The following is a 17,445-nucleotide window of genomic DNA, read 5'->3' as shown; positions in this document are numbered from 1 at the left end:
TTTGATGTCAATGTGACGTTGGCTTGAGACATTGGCTAGACGTTGGATTTTGGTTAGTTAATGCCACAACCTAAAACTAACTACAGATCAACATCAAATGATGTTTTAATTGGATGTTGTGTGGACGTTGCCATTATGACGTCTAGAAAACGTTGGATTATGGTTGCCATACCTGACGACTAAATATCAGTATTTGATGTCAATGTGACGTTGGCCTGAGACGTTGGCTTGACGTTGGGTTTAGGTTAGTTAATATCACAACACAACCTAAAAACAAACTAAAGATCAAAGTCAAACGATGTTTTAATTTTACGTTGTTTGGACGTTGCCATTATGATGCTTTGTAGACGTTGGATTTTGGTTGCCATACCTGACGACTAACTATCAGTATTTGATGTCAATCTGACGTTGGCTTGAGACATTGTCTTGATGTTGGATTTTGGTTAGTTAATGCCACAACCTAAAACTAACTACAGATCAACGTCAAATGATTTTTTAATTTGACGTTGTTTGGATGTTGCCATTATGACGTCTTGAAAACGTTGGATTTTGGTTGCCATACATGACGACCTAATATCAGTATTTGATGTCAGTGTGACGTTGGCTTGAGACATTGGCTCGACGTTGCATTTTGGTTAGTTAATGCCACAACCTAAAACTAACTACAGATCCACGTCAAATGATGTTTTAATTTGACGTTGTTTGGACGTTGCCATTATGACTCCTAGAAAACGTTGGATTTTGGTTGCCATACCTGAAGACTAAACATCAGTTTTTGATGTCAATGTGACATTGGCTTGAGATGTTGGCTCGACGGTGGATTTTGGTTAGTTAATGTCACAACCTTAAAACTAACTACAGATCAACGTCAAATTATGTTTTAATTTTACGCTGTTTGGACGTTGCCATTATGACGTCTAGAAAATGTTGGATTTTGGTTGCCATACCTGACGACTTAATATCAGTATTTGATGTCAGTGTGACGTTGGCTTGAGACGTTGGCTCGACGTTGGATTTTGGTTAGTTAATGTCACAACCTAAAAACAAACTAAAGATCAAAGTCAAATGACGTTAGAATTTGACGTTGTTTGGACATTAACATTATGACTTTTGGTTGCCATACCTGGCGACTAAATATCAGTATTTGTTGTCAATCTGACGTTGGCTTGAGACGTTGTCTTGACGCTGGATTTTGGTTGGTTAATGCCACAACTTAAAACTAACTACAGATCAATGTCAAATGATATTTTAATTTGACGTTGTTTGGACGTTGCCATTATGACGTCTAGAAAATGTTGGATTTTGGTTGCCATACCTGACGACTTAATATCAGTATTTGATGTCAGTGTGACGTTGGCTTGAGATGTTGGCTCGACGTTGGATTTTAATTAGTTAATGCCACAACCTAAAACTAACTACAGATCAACATCAAATGATGTTTTAATTGGACGTTGTGTGGACGTTGCCATTATGACGTCTAGAAAACGTTGGATTATGGTTGCCATACCTGACGACTAAATATCAGTATTTGATGTCAATGTGACGTTGGCCTGAGACGTTGGCTTGACGTTGGGTTTAGGTTAGTTAATATCACAACACAACCTAAAAACAAACTAAAGATCAAAGTCAAACGATGTTTTAATTTTAAGTTGTTTGGACGTTGCCATTATGATGCTTTGTAGACGTTGGATTTTGGTTGCCATACCTGACGACTAAATATCAGTATTTGATGTCAATCTGACATTGGCTTGAGACATTGTCTTGATGTTGGATTTTGGTTAGTTAATGCCACAACCTAAAATAACTACAGATCAACGTCAAATGATGTTTTAATTTGACGTTGTTTGGATGTTGCAATTATGACGTCTAGAAAATTTTGGATTGTGGTTGCCATACCTGACGACTAAATATCAGTATTTGATGTCAATGTGACGTTGGCCTGAGACGTTGGCTTGACGTTGGGTTTAGGTTAGTTAATATCACAACACAACCTAAAAACAAACTAAAGATCAAAGTCAAACGATGTTTTAATTTTAAGTTGTTTGGACGTTGCCATTATGATGCTTTGTAGACGTTGGATTTTGGTTGCCATACCTGACGACTAAATATCAGTATTTGATGTCAATCTGACATTGGCTTGAGACATTGTCTTGATGTTGGATTTTGGTTAGTTAATGCCACAACCTAAAATAACTACAGATCAACGTCAAATGATGTTTTAATTTGACGTTGTTTGGACGTTGCAATTATGACGTCTAGAAAATTTTGGATTGTGGTTGCCATACCTGACGACTTAATATCAGTATTTGATGTCAGTGTGACGTTGGCTTGAGACGTTGGCTCGACGTTGGATTTTAGTTAGTTAAAGCCACAACCTAAAACTAACTACAGATCAACGTCAAATGATGTTTTGATTTGACGTTGTTTGTACGTTGCCATTATGACGTCTAGAAAACGTTGGATATTGGTTGCCATACATGACGACTTAATATCAGTATTTGATGTCAGTCTGACGTTGGCTTGAGACGTTGGCTCGACGTTGGATTTTGGTTAGTTAATGTCACAACCTAAAAACAAACTAAAGATCAAAGTCAAATGACGTTAGAATTTGACATTGTTTGGACATTAACATTATGACTTTTGGTTGCCATACCTGGCGACTAAATATCAGTATTTGATGTCAATCTGACGTTGGCTTGACACGTTGTCTTGACGCTGGATTTTGGTTGGTTAATGCCACAACTTAAAACTAACTACAGATCAACGTCAAATGATGTTTTAATTTGACGTTGTTTGGACGTTGCCATTATGACGTCTAGAAAACGTTGGATTTTGGTTACCATACCTGACAACTTAATATCAGTTTTTGATGTCAATGTGACGTTGGCTTGAGACATTGGCTAGACGTTGGATTTTGGTTAGTTAATGCCACAACCTAAAACTAACTACAGATCAACATCAAATGATGTTTTAATTGGACGTTGTGTGGACGTTGCCATTATGACGTCTAGAAAACGTTGGATTATGGTTGCCATACCTGACGACTAAATATCAGTATTTGATGTCAATGTGACATAGGCCTGAGAAGTTGGCTTGACGTTGGGTATAGGTTAGTTAATATCACAACACAACCTAAAAACAAACTAAAGATCAAAGTCAAACAATGTTTTAATTTTACGTTGTTTGGACGTTGCCATTATGATGCTTTGTAGACGTTGGATTTTGGTTGCCATACCTGACGACTAAACATCAGTTTTTGATGTCAGTGTGACATTGGCTTGAGAGGTTGGCTAGACGTTGGATTTTGGTTAGTTAATGCCACAACCTAAAACTAACTACAGATCAACGTCAAATGATGTTTTAATTTGACGTTGTTTGGACGTTGCCATTATGACGTCTAGAAAACATTGGATTTTGGTTGCCATACCAGACGACTAAACATCAGTTTTTGATGTCAGTGTGACATTGGCTTGAGACGTTGGCTTGACGTTGGATTTTGGTTAGTTAATGCCACAACCTAAAACTAACTACAGATCAACGTCAAATGATGTTTTAATTTGACGTTGCTTGGACGTTGCCATTATGACGTATAGAAAATGTTGGATTTTGGTTGCCATACCTGACGACTTCATATCAGTATTTGATGTCAGTGTGACGTTGGCTTGAGACGTTGGCTCGACGTTGGATTTTAGTTAGTTAATGCCACAACCTAAAACTAACTACAGATCAACGTCAAATGATGTTTTAATTTGACGTTGTTTGGACGTTGCCATTATGACTGCTAGAAAACGTTGGATTTTGGTTGCCATACCTGACATCTTAATATCAGTATTTGTTGTCAGTGTGACATTGGCTTGAGACGTTGGCTCGACGTTGGATTTTGGTTAGTTAATGCCACAACCTAAAACTAACTACAGATCAACGTCAAATGATGTTTTAATTTGACGTTGTTTGGACGTTGCAATTATGACGTCTAGAAAATTTTGGATTGTGGTTGCCATACCTGACGACTTAATATCAGTATTTGATGTCAGTGTGACGTTGGCTTGAGACGTTGGCTCGACGTTGGATTTTAGTTAGTTAATGCCACAACCTAAAACTAACTACAGATCAACGTCAAATGATGTTTTAATTTGACGTTGTTTGGACGTTGCCATTATGACTGCTAGAAAACGTTGGATTTTGGTTGCCATACCTGACGACTAAACATCAGTTTTTGATGTCAATGTGACATTGGCTTAAGACGTTGGCTCGACGTTGGATTTTGGTTAGTTAATGCCACAACCTAAAACTAACTACAGATCAACGTCAAATGATGTTTTAATTTGACGTTGTTTGGATGTTGCCATTATGACGTCTAAAAAACGTTGGATTTTGGTTGGTTAATGCCACAACCTAAAACTAACAACAGATCCACGTCAAATGATGTTTTAATTTGACGTTGTTTCGACGTTGCCGTTATGACGTCTAGAAAACGTTGGATTTTGGTTGCCATACCTGACGACTTAAGATCAGTATTTGATGTCAGTGTGACATTGGCTTGAGACGTTGGCTCGACGTTGGATTTTGGTTAGTTAATGCCACAACCTAAAACTAATTACAAATCAACGTCAAATTATGTTTTAATTTGACGTTGTTTGGACGTTGCCATTATGACGTCTAGAAAACGTTGGATTATGGTTGCCATACCTGACGACTAAACATCAGTATTTGATGTCAATGTGACGTTGGCTTGAGACGTTGGCTCGACGTTGGGTTTAGGTTAGTTAATGCCACAACCTAAAAATAACTACAGATCAACGTCAAATGATGTTTTAATTTGACGTTGTTTTGACGTTGCCGTTATGACGTCTAGAAAACGTTGGATTTTGGTTGCCATACCTGACGACTTAAGATCAGTATTTGATGTCAGTGTGACATTGGCTTGAGACGTTGGCTCGACGTTGGATTTTGGTTAGTTAATGCCACAACCTAAAACTAACTACAGATCAACGTCAAATGATGTTTTAATTTGACGTTGTTTGGACGTTGCCATTATGACGTCTAGAAAACGTTGGATTATGGTTGCCATACCTGACGACTAAACATCAGTTTTTGATGTCAGTGTGACATTGGATTGAGACGTTGGCTCGACGTTGGATTTTGGTTAGTTAATGCCACAACCAAAACTAACTACAGATCAACGTCAAATGATGTTTTAAATTGACGTTGTTTGGACGTTGCCATTAGGACGTCTAGAAAACGTTGGATTTTGGTTGCCATACCTGATGACTTAATATCAGTATTTGATGTCAATGTGACGTTGGCTTGAGACGTTGGCTCGACGTTGGATTTTGGTTAGTTAATGCCACAACTTAAAACTAACTACAGATCAACGTCAAATGATGTTTTAATTTGACGTTGTTTGGACGTTGCCATTATGACGTCTAGAAAACGTTGGATTATGGTTGCCATACCTGACGACTAAACATCAGTTTTTGATGTCAGTGTGACATTGGCTTGAGACGTTGGCTCGACGTTGGATTTTGGTTAGTTAATGCCACAACCAAAACTAACTACAGATCAACGTCAAATGATGTTTTAATTTGACGTTGTTTGGACGTTGCCATTAGGACGTCTAGAAAACGTTGGATTTTGGTTGCCATACCTGACGACTTAATATCAGTATTTGATGTCAATGTGACGTTGGCTTGAGACGTTGGCTCGACGTTGGGTTTAGGTTAGTTAATGCCACAACCTAAAACTAACTACAGATCAACGTCAAATGATGTTTTAATTTGACGTTGTTTGGACGTTGCCATTATGACGTCTAGGTAACGTTGGATTTTGGTTGCCATACCTGACGACTAAATATCAGTATTCGATGTCAATGTGACGTTGGCTTGAGACGTTGGCTAGACGTTGGATTTTGGTTATTTTATAACACAACCTAAAAACAACCTAATATCATCGTCAGATGATGTTGGTCTTGGACGTCAATTTAACGTTGTCATTAGACGTTGGCTTGACATTGAATTTTGGTTACCTGACGTCGCGACCTAAATCTAATCTAATATTAACGTCATATGACGTTGTGTGCCTGCTGGGTGGTTCTGCTGGGTGGGGGAAGTCAATGCAAGTATTTAACTTGATCTCCTGGGTTTACATGTGATGTCCAGCGTTGCATTTCTATCACGAACAATAAATTTGACAATCTCTTCTTCGAATTAAAATTGTCAATAATTGTTCTATTGGTGTTAATGTTGAAAGCTGTTGTGTGAACAAGTTGGTTGGTTGGGTGGTTATCTTGCTTGGTTCTTGTGGCACTAGAACTGGACATTCCCACCTTGCAGGCTCAAAAAACTGCATTTATGAATATAGCAGGCTTATAGGTGCGCACAAGCAGGAGGAATGAACCGTTAATAGTTTGTGCTATACGCTCCCATGTCTGCTTCTTGTCCCTTGCTGTGACACCCGGCCCAAATTTTCCTTTAAGAATGGCCTTGTGTTCATCCACTAACTGGGCTAACAGTAAACACTGTTCCTCTGTCCAGTTTGGCTTTCTCGCCCTTCTTGGTTTTGATTCCATGTTTGATACATTAAAACCAACATTCAAACTGCCACTTCAACAGGACAGCAATCACTGTAATTGTAAAGAGTGGAATTTTTTTTTTTTTATCATTCTAAGCCAATCAAATACCTTATAGGAAATTGAAAGCATGGTAAATAAAAAAAAAAAGATTAATATACACACATATAATGTGTGTGTGTGTGTGTGTGTGTGTGAGAGAGAGAGAGAGAGAGAGAGAGAACGGTCAAATAGGAAAAATTAGGCATGTAAATTCAAAGTGAGAATTAGAAAAGACCCTGTACTTAAAATCACTCTTTTTTCCTTCTTATACAACCAACCAATCACAGTCTTCAAAAGATTGTGTCATACATAGCAACGGGGTCAACCCGCCTCCTCACTAAGATGAAAGTTTTTGTCTTTTCCTTACTCAGAGTTGCTCTCAGATCGGTCCTGAATCACTCTTACGCTAAGACTCCTACGTAAAAGATTTTAAGCTAAATTAAGAGTTTTCTGAGAGGATTCTTAGAATCTTTATGAATACGGGCCCAGGGCTTTAATTAGCAAGATTTTAAAATGTATACAATATTCAATAGGGAGCCAGTGCATTGTTGAGAGAACCAGGCTAATATGGTCATACTTCCTGTTTCTAGTAAGAACTCTAGCTACTGCATGTTTGGACAATCTGGAGTTTGTTTATTAAGCACACAGAGCAGCCACCCAATAAAGCATTTCAGTAATCTAACCTTGAGGTCATGAACGCATGAATTTTCTGCATTTGAAATCAGCATAGGTTGTAATCTCGAAATATTTTTTAATGTAAAAATGCGGTTCTACAAAATAGAAACTTGACTTTCAAAGGAAAGGTTGCTATCAAAAAGCACACTAGGTTTCTAATTGATGACGGAGGAATGTGAGAGCAGCCATCAAGCAGTGATGGAGTACTTTTTTTCACTTTTCTTTGGACTCGAGTCCGACTCGAGACTCCATTCTCTGGACTCCTGACTCGACTTGGACTCGCGGACTGATGACTCGTAATTGGACTCGGACTCGAGGATTTGAGTATTTTTGACTAAAAATGTTATAAAAAAAGTTTCGTGCCCAAGACCGGCCGGGATCTATTCTTTTCACCTCACAGACACTGCTACCGCTCGCTCTCTTTGATTGACAACACACTCACTGACATCACTCATTTTACTTTCACTTTACTTTTTTTCCAAAGCGCTCGGGCAAACGTGGGAAAGGATGAAGCTGATTGGTTAGTTCTTGTCACATGACCCGCGGTGCGCTTGCGGCATTCTGAAAAGTTTAGATGTTTTTAACTCGATGCATTGAGGACCTGCCTGGATGCTTCCATTATGAGCGCGCATACTATGCGCCTACATTGGAAATAACAAACTTGAGCACGCAAAAGACGCGATATTTGAATGGCCCTTATCGTTACACGTCGCTTTCTTACCAGTCGCGTGCCGTCACACACACACATTCACTTGAACACATACAAACGCACCCACGCTAAATCACTCGGTCACTCACACACAAACGCTCTCTCTCTCTCTCACACACATACACACACACACACACTCTCTCTCTCTCTCTCTCTGCATATTGTATTGATTTTTAGGGTTTTAAGTACAGTGTCCTGTAAAATGCATGTTTATTTTTTTTGCTGTGACGCTCGGACACTCTTCAAGACTTTCTCTTCTCTTCTTAATCCGACACCTCCATCTCCTCCATCAACTCTTACAGCGAACAACTTTGCAGCTTTCTTCACAAATAAGACAAGATCCATCAGTGACCAATTCTCCACAATGACCGATGCACACTCTTTATCCTCTTTCTCCCCACTCTCAGAGATGGACGTCTCCAAGATTCTCCTGTCCAATCATCCTACTACTTGTCCACTTGATCCTATCCCCACTCACCTCCTTCAAGCGATCTCTTCTTCAGTCATACCTTCGCTTACTCACATTATCAACTCCTCTCTTCACTCTGGAACATTTCCCTTAGCATTCAAGCAGGCTCGGGTAAGCCCACTGCTCAAGAAACCATCTCTAAATCCAGCGCTTCTTGACAACTACAGACCGGTATCCCTTCTTCCATTCATTGCAAAGACACTTAAACGAGCTGTGTTCAACCAGCTTTCTATGTTCCTTGGACAGAACAACCTCCTGGACAGCAACCAATCTGGCTTCAAAAGTGGCCACTCAACTGAGACTGCTCTGCTCTCGGTTATTGAAGCCCTGCGACTAGCAAGAGCAGCTTCAAAATCCTCGGTACTCATCTTACTGGACCTGTCTGCTGCTTTTGACACTGTTAATCACCAGATTCTCCTGTCCACCTTCAGAAAGATGGGCATCTCTGGAACTGCTCTCCTGTGGGTTAAGTCCTACCTCTCTGACAGATCCTTCAGTGTGTCTTGGAGGGGTGATGTTTCAAAGTCACACCACCTTGCTACTGGGGTTCCTCAAGGCTCAGTACTTGGACCACTTCTCTTCTCCATCTACATGACATCTTTAGGATCTGTCATTCAGAAGCATGGCTTTTCTTATCACTGCTATGCTGATGACATCCAACTCTACTTCTCATTCCAGCCAGATGACCCGACAGTAGCTGCTCGCATTTCAGCCTGTCTGAGTGATATTTCTAGCTGGATGAATGACCATCACCTTCAGGTTAACCTTACAAAGACGGAACTCCTGGTGATTCCAGCTAACCCATTGATTCATCACAACTTTTCTATACAGCTGGGCTCGTCAACCATAACTCCTTCGAGGACAGCCAGAAACCTAGGAGTTGTGATGGATCATCAATTAAGCTTCACTGACCACATTGCTACAACGACCCGGTCCTGCAGGTTTGCCTTATACAACATTAGGAAGATTAGACCCTTCCTGTCAGAGCAAGCAACCCAACTTCTTGTCCAAGCTCTTGTTCTCTCCAGACTGGACTATTGTAATGCTCTCCTGGCGGGCCTTCCTGCATGTACTTTCAGCCTCTGCAAATGATCCAGAATGCAGCAGCAAGGGTTGTCTTCAATGAGCCAAAAAAAGCTCATGTTACTCCTCTCCTCATCAGATTACACTGGCTACCAGTAGCCGCTCACATCAAATTCAAGGTACTGATGCTTGCCTACAAGACGACCACTGGCACAGCACCAACTTACCTAAACTCACTGGTTAAATCCTATGTGCCCTCCAGAAGTTTACCCTCTGCAAGTGAACAACACCTTGTGATGCCATCCCAAAGAAATTCAAAATCACTCTCACAGACCTTTTCCTGGACTGTGCCCAGTTGGTGGAATGACCTCCCAATCTCAATTCGTACAGCTGAGTCTTTACTCATTTTCAAGAAACATCTAAAGACTCATCTTTTTTGCCTGCACTTAACCTACTAACACCAGTACTTTTCCTTTTCTTGTCTTTTTCATTTAATAAAAAAAATAAATAAATAATAATAATAATACCTGGCTATGCGTTCTATACTAGACTAACTGAGACTTGTCATGGCACTTGTATACTGTTGTTGTTCTCTTGTTGACCTGACTGCTTGTATTGTTCTCATTTGTAAGTTGCTTTGGATAAAAGCGTATGCTAAATGATTAAATGTAAATGTATTTCTGTAATAAAGTGTTAAAAGATTAGATCACACAAAGAAGAACATTTCCTAATCATTTACTCCTCCCAATGCCATCCAGGATATCCATGGCGTTTTTTCATAAATTATGTTTTTTAAGGAAAACATTTCAGGATGTTTTCTTCATATAATGGACTTCAATGCCTACCAACTCAGTTGGTTGCTATTGTTTCCTCAAAAAACCTAAAAAAATTTCCAACATGGGACTCGAGACTCGAGTCGGACTCGAACTCTGGTAATGGTAACTCGACTTGGACTCTTCTTTGGTGACTCGGACTTGGACTCGGACTCAAACACTGAGACTCGAGACTCGACTTGGACTCGAGAGTTGGTGACTCGACTACAACACTGCCATCAAGTGTTAGACAGTGTTCTAGATTATTACATACAGAGGTTTGTGGTGCGATAATTAAGCAATTAAAATTATTATTATATTTTTATTATAATAATTTAGTAATAGGAAATTACCAGTCACCCAGATTTGTTAAATCAACCATTCTGTTAGTTTAATGTATTAGTATGTTTTGTCAGGCCACGAACAAACATAGAGCGAAGTATCATCAGAATCATTGAGAAAGCTAATACTATGTTTCCTGAGGATATCTCAAACGATGGGCATGACCCTGTCGATTCGCTCCCGCATCTCCCGGACGTGTTCCACCGTGGTTCGGTGGATGGCTGGCTGTTGCTCCCACGCCTCTCTGGCGATGTCAAGCAGGCCACAGGGCTGCCGGCCTGAGAGGAGCTCGAATGGGGTAAAGCCGGTGGAAGCCTGGGGTACCTCTCAGATTCTGAAGAGTACGTAGGGCAACATCTTGTCCCAGTCCTGCTTGTCCTTGGCAGCCACTCGCCGTAACATCTGCTTCAGTGTTTGGTTGAACCGCTCGACCAGGCCATCCGTTTCAGGGTGGTACACGGTGGTGCAGAGCTGTTTGATTTTTAGGAGCTTGCAGAGGTCAGCCATCATCCGGGACGTAAAGGGGGTGCCTTGGTTAGTCAGTATCTGGGATGGTATGCCGACCCAACTACTCAGCAGGAGATGGCTTTTGCGGAGGCCTTACGGAGGGGGATGGCCTCGGCAGCGGACTTTGGCAGCAGCACCACTAGGTCCATTCTGATTCACTCGAAGGGCACCTTGATGATGGGAAGCGGTATCAGCGGGCATGGGGGAAGGGTACGTGGAGACATCCACTGGCAGGTAGGACAGGCTTGACAGAAGCGCTTGACTTCGGTCTCCAGGCCCGATCAGTGGAAACAGTTGTGAATACGTTGGACTGTGTTCTGGGCCCCCAGGTGGCCTGCAATGGGATGTGCATGTGCCAGTTCCATCACCGCTTCTGTCTTGGACCAAGGGACTACCAGCAGGGTTTTTTCCTACCCCCTTTTCCTGCGCGACACAGTAAAGCGGGCCTTTTTTTACTATGAAGTGAGGCGTTGGATGGGGTGCCGGCTGGAACTCCTTTCCATAAGCGATCCTCACTTGGGCCCAGCAGTGTTTCAGGCAGTCAACCTCATGGGTGCCATCAGGGCTTCTTTGCTGCCTTCCGCTGTTTGCGGTTCCCGGTGGGGCTGACAGGCAGGCTGGTGGTGGTCAGTAGGTGGTCAAATCCCGGCCAATACCTCCCGAGGAGGACCTGGACTGGCAGATCCCTGATGATCCCGACTTCTACCGGCCATGCGCCGGGAGGAGCTGTGATGGGGACACGCCACACCGGCACTTCCATGGTATAACCGTGTACGCATGTGATGGGCAGCCATGCTTTGGGTTCGGGCCGTGGAGGAAGGACAGTTGGCCTGATGAGGGTGATCGTGCTGCCGGAGTCCAGGAGGGTGAAGAATGGCCGGCCATTTATCCTCACTTCCGCCCGCGGGGCCTGTTCCGGAATTTCTGCGTGTACGGCGCAGCCTGCCAGCCAAGCCCGTCCAGGGGAGTGGGGTGCTTCGGTGGGCATGGTCTCATCCATTCAATAAATTAGAATGTTGTGGAAAAGTTAATTTATTTAAGTAATTAAACTCATATTGTGAAACTCGTGTATTAAATAAATTCAATGCACATAAACTGAAGTAGTTCAAGTCTTTGTTTCTTTTATTTGTGATGATTTTTGCTCACATTTAACAAAAACCCATCTTAACAAATTAGAATATGGTGACATGCCAATCAACTAATCAACACAAAAAACCTGCATAGGTTTTTTGAGCCTTGTGGTCTCTCTAAGAATGGTGTATCAGTTTGGGTCACTAGAAGACAATCATTGACACCCTTCACAAGGAGGGTAAGCCACAAACATTCATTATCAAGGAAGCTGGCTGTTCAAAGAGTGCTGTATCCAAGCATGTTAACAGAAAGTTGAGTGGAAGGAAAACGTGTGGAAGAAAAAGATGCACAACCACCTGAGAGAACTGCCGCCTTATGAGGACTGTCAAGAAAAATCAATTCAAGAATTTGGGTGAACTTCACAAGGAATGTACTGAGGCTGGGGGTCAAGGCATCAAGAGCCACCACACACAGACAAGTCAAGGAATTTGCTGGACCACAGACAATGTCAAAGGCATCTTACCTGGGCTAAGGAAAAGAAGAACTGGACTGTTGCCAAGTGGTCCAAAGTCCTCTTTTCAGATGAGAGCAAGTTTTGTATTTCATTTGGAAACCAAGGTCCTAGAGTCTGGAGGAAGGGTTGAGAAGCTCATTGCCCAAGTTGCATGAAGTCCAGTGTTAAGTTTCCACAGTCTGTGATGATTTGTGGTGTAATGTCTTCTGCTGGTGTTGGTCCATTGTGGTCCAAAGAAATTTTGGAGCACTTCATGCTTCCTTCTGCTAACCAGCTTTTTGAAGATGCTGATTTCATTTTCCAGCAGGATTTGGCACCTGCCCACACTGCCAAAAGCACCAAAAGCTGACCATGGTGTTGGTGTGCTTGATTGGCCAACAAACTCCCCAGACCTGAACCCCATAGAAAATCTATGGGGTATTGTCAAGAATAAAATGAGAAACAAGAGACCAAAAATGCAGATGAGCTGAAGGCCACTGTGAAAGAGACCTGGGATTCCATACCACCTCAGCAGTGCCACAAACTGGTCACCTCCATGCCACACTGAACTGAGTCAATATTTAAAGCTAAAAGAGCCCCTACCGAGTGTTGAGTACATGTAAAGTAAATGAACATACTTTCCAGAAAGCTAACAATGCACTAAAAATGCTTTTTATTACCACAATGGACCACAATTATTATTGGTCTTATGAAGTATTCTAATTTGTTGAGTGAATTTGTGAGGTTTGATAAATGTTAGCCAAATGTCATCACAATTAAAATAATCAAAGGCTTAAACTAGTTCAGTTTGTGTGCATTGAATTTATTTAATACACAAGTTTCACAATTTGATTTGAATTACTGAAATAAATGAACTTTTCCACTACATTCTTATTTATTGATATACACCTGTATGTGGGATATTCTGTGCGCAGCTGGATGGTTGGAACTCAGCTAGCCTAATTCTTCGGTTAGAAAGAACTGCAGCTACTCCAGAGTGAACATGCCCAATCTCAATGTTTATTGGTTTGTGTGGATATGCACAAAACTGTCTCAGGTTACATATGTAACCATAGTTCCCTGAGTAGGGAACGAGACATAGCGGCCTCTAGGGGTCGCTTAGGGGAGCACCTCGTCGTGACCCGTGTCTGAAGCATACATTGAAAAAACACCAACTTGTTGGCCGGCAACAGAGCACGTCATTATCTTCTTCGTCTGAAGCTTGCGTCCGAAGTAGGGCTGTCACGATGTGAGCAAAATATACCACAATATCTCGATATCTATACGCGGGGGGTGAGAGTGAAACAGTCAAATTAATTTGTTCTTAATTTATTCTTTTTTACTCAACATACACAAGGAATACTGATCAACAAGTCACTTGTATTTTAACTTATTGCCTTCTCAGGTATTAAACTCATTTTTACTTATTTTCTCTTTTTTACCCAACAAGCATTAGGAATACTGATAAACAAGGCACATGTATTTTAACTTATTGCCTTCTCAGCCATTAAACTCATTTAGCTGATAAACAAGGCACATGTATTTTAACGTATTGCCTTCTCAGGCATTAAACTCATTTTTACTTATTTTCTCTTTTTTACCCAACAAGCATTAGGAATACTGATAAACAAGGCACACATATTTTTACTAGGGCCGGGACTCGATTAAAAAAAATTATCTAATTAATTAGAGGCTTTGTAATTAATTAATCGAAATTAATCGCATTTTAATCGCAGATAAATATTTGACCTGAGAACAGTGAGAAGTATTTTTTTTTTCACATGGATTTATAGTATACCATTGAATAATGACTGAATACATAAGCTTAAGCAAAAAAATATTGTTCATTTTTGTTCAACCAAGTCTAGCAGACCAGTGCAATTTTTGCCATGAAGTGTAGCAATAGCATATTTAGAAATAATTTAGAAATAGTACATTTCAGAAATTCAGGAAGCTCATAGGTGCTAGAACTTTCTGTAAAGTGTTTTTAAAGTAAAACACAATACTGTCAATTACATTCAGAACATTGGAAACCCTGACTATTAGAAAACATCTCTCTGTTGCTTCAGAGGAAATAACATACTAAGTCTAACTCTCAATAACCTTGGGCAAAACAATAGAGAGTTCAACATAAACTGTTGCACCAACAAAATAATACATAGTTCAACATAAAGTGTAAAGTCCACGCTAGCTGCTATATGTTTTGCGTTGAGGTGATACTTGAGGCTCGATGTGCTGCAGTGATATGCGAACGCTAGTTGGTGCTTCAGTATAATCGGTCCGCCGAAACGCATCCAGTGAGAAACGTTCTGCGGTGCAAAAATAAGTTATTAAAAATGCGGGAAATTTTTTTCTGTAATTAATTAATCTTAGTTAAAGCGTTATTTTTTGTGTAATTAATTAATCTCAATTAACGCGTTAAAGTCCCGGCCCTAATTTTTACTTGTTGCATTCACAATCTATGGCAAATCTGTGTGAAAGAAGACAAGCATATTAAGTTTGTCTGGTTTCAAACTGGAGCGAAACACTGTCTGAATGTTTCCTGAAGAACTGAAAAGTCTTTCTGATGCAACACTGGTGGCAGGAATGCAAAGGATCTTCTGTGCCAGTTTTGCCAACCTTGGAAACTCCTCCTCATTATCCTTCCACCACTGAAGTGGATCTTTATCAACAGCAATAGTGGGCAAGGATGTGTAAACAGAAACTTCTTGAAATGCTAGTGTAGATTTCACCATGTCTGCTGATTGGTTTTTCTCCTATTTTTTCATTGTTATTATTTTGAGAATACCAGCCAAGCCTTTTGGGGCCTCAGGGACAGAGACACTGTTCCCCTCATCTTCACATTGTCCTCTGGCAGAAGACTCCTGTGAGAGAGTAGAAGTGCCTTCATTTGCAGAAGACTCCTGCATGACCTGTTGCTCTAACTGTCACGTGAGGCGACACCGAAAACAAGGAGAGATCCAATTGCAGGTAAGCAGTTTATTATAGGGCAAATCCAAGGGGTAAACAGTCCAGGCAGGGTCAAAACCAGAATATCCAAAAACAAAACATAAACAAGACGTGGACACAGAGCAAGGCAAGACAAGGGCAAGAGTTGATGGACATGTAAAATGCATAGACATTAAACAAGGACTCCGTAACAAGGACAGAAACAATCCAGGTATTTAAAGACAAGTGCAAACAATGTAAGTGAAAACAGCTGAAAACAATGAACAGTGATGATAAGGGGGAGTGAGACCTCTAGTGGACACCCAGTGATACAAAGGCCAGACACACTGTGACACTAACTGTCCTTTGATTGAATCTGCCTCTTCCACAAAGTTCAACTTGAAGCGGGGGTCAAGTACACAGGCCATGTTAATCACTATAAAATAACCAAAGAAAATAATTATTAAATGAGCTCATAAAACACAATCATTCATGATGAGTAATAATGGTATAAGAATAAGGTGAGGTTGGAGAAATGTGTTGCACCGGCCTACTCACCATTAGCCATATCAGAATCCTCATAACGCTCTTTTAAGTTCTTGCTGTTAATTAGGTTTATGGACTGTATTGCTTGGTTCTGACTTAGTTGGGATCATCACGTTGCATCGGTAAGAATGCACAAAAGTCCAAAGTCCAATCACAGTTTTAATAGTAGGATCAAGCCATCAACATACTCAGGGCATTGCATGAACATATTAAGGTTGTGTGAGTGTGGTTTCTATAATAAAACAGAAATATAAATAATCAGTTTACAGTAATAAATAATATACATTTTACTCAAAAGAATAGATGCGTGAGGATACATGACTATAAAACATAACAATTGACTATAAATAGACACGTGACCATCGTCTTATAACCATATCTTAATCCAGTGTAATCTTCACAATCCACATAAATATGGCTTAAAAACATCTGTAAATTGTAGACACTAAAGTAAACATATGGAGAAATATGAATCATTATGATTATTCACGTTATGATTATTCACATATACAGCGCGCCTCAGAACACACGTGCAAAGATAATGCACACAGTCATACCGCTAACATTAGCCTCACGGCAATCCGAAAACACTCAACATCTGAAAGTTTCAACCCATAATACAACAAATAGCAATATAACAAGATTAAAGACAGTATGAGTGGAAATTAAACTTACTTTCAAAGTTACGCACACTCATCTATGGCTTGAATACACGCGAGCCCTCCACAGCCTTCAAGCGAAACATAAGTTGCGTCAGACTCTGGGGGCGGGACTAAGTTGCGACTGTCAATCATTCACAACCTACCAATAAGAATTAACCTAGAGCCTTTTCAACACTTGCAGATAGCATGTTTCATGCTCCTCACCAGGCTGCTGTCATCATCCTTTTCTGCCCGGATGGATTCAGTCAGATGCTGAAGGGCAGGCCTCAGGGATGAGATTGTGATGCATTTATCTGAAGCCAGGGAATCGGTAAATGTTCTGAGTGGCTTCAGCACCCTACATGTGTCCTCAAGTGTAGAGATGTATGACCCTCTTAGCACAAGATGCCTGGTATTTCTGTCAGCCATGAGAGTTGCTGTCAACGCAGCATGTTGTTCAACAAATCTGCAAAAAATTATATTATATTAAGTTATAAACAAATTCCTAGTCTACACAACAGGCTTGCTGAGAAGCATCCAGCAGATGTACATGTGCAAACGTGTTTCTTTGAATGAGAAAAGTACTAAATAACTGTTACTACAAGTGAGTTAGTAAAAG

At 40.7% G+C, this 17,445-nt stretch overlaps 1 long non-coding RNA gene across 1 annotated transcript; it reads right to left on the bottom strand.

Annotated features, from left to right (window-relative positions):
- Positions 1-14,024: 14,024 nt before the first annotated feature.
- LOC128018277 (uncharacterized) lies at positions 14,025-16,958 on the bottom strand. The gene is made up of 3 exons (XR_008184798.1): positions 16,861-16,958; positions 16,198-16,417; positions 14,025-16,075 (listed from the first exon to the last, which is right to left on the bottom strand). It is a non-coding gene; the product is annotated as an uncharacterized LOC128018277 (long non-coding RNA).
- Between the last annotated feature and the right edge of the window lie 487 nt (positions 16,959-17,445).

This window comes from Carassius gibelio, chromosome A8, assembly GCF_023724105.1.
Source record: "Carassius gibelio isolate Cgi1373 ecotype wild population from Czech Republic chromosome A8, carGib1.2-hapl.c, whole genome shotgun sequence".
In the NCBI taxonomy this organism is placed as follows: domain Eukaryota; kingdom Metazoa; phylum Chordata; class Actinopteri; order Cypriniformes; family Cyprinidae; genus Carassius; species Carassius gibelio.
Note: the sequence above shows the minus strand (reverse complement) of the source record. Positions and strands in the feature narration are given on the sequence as shown.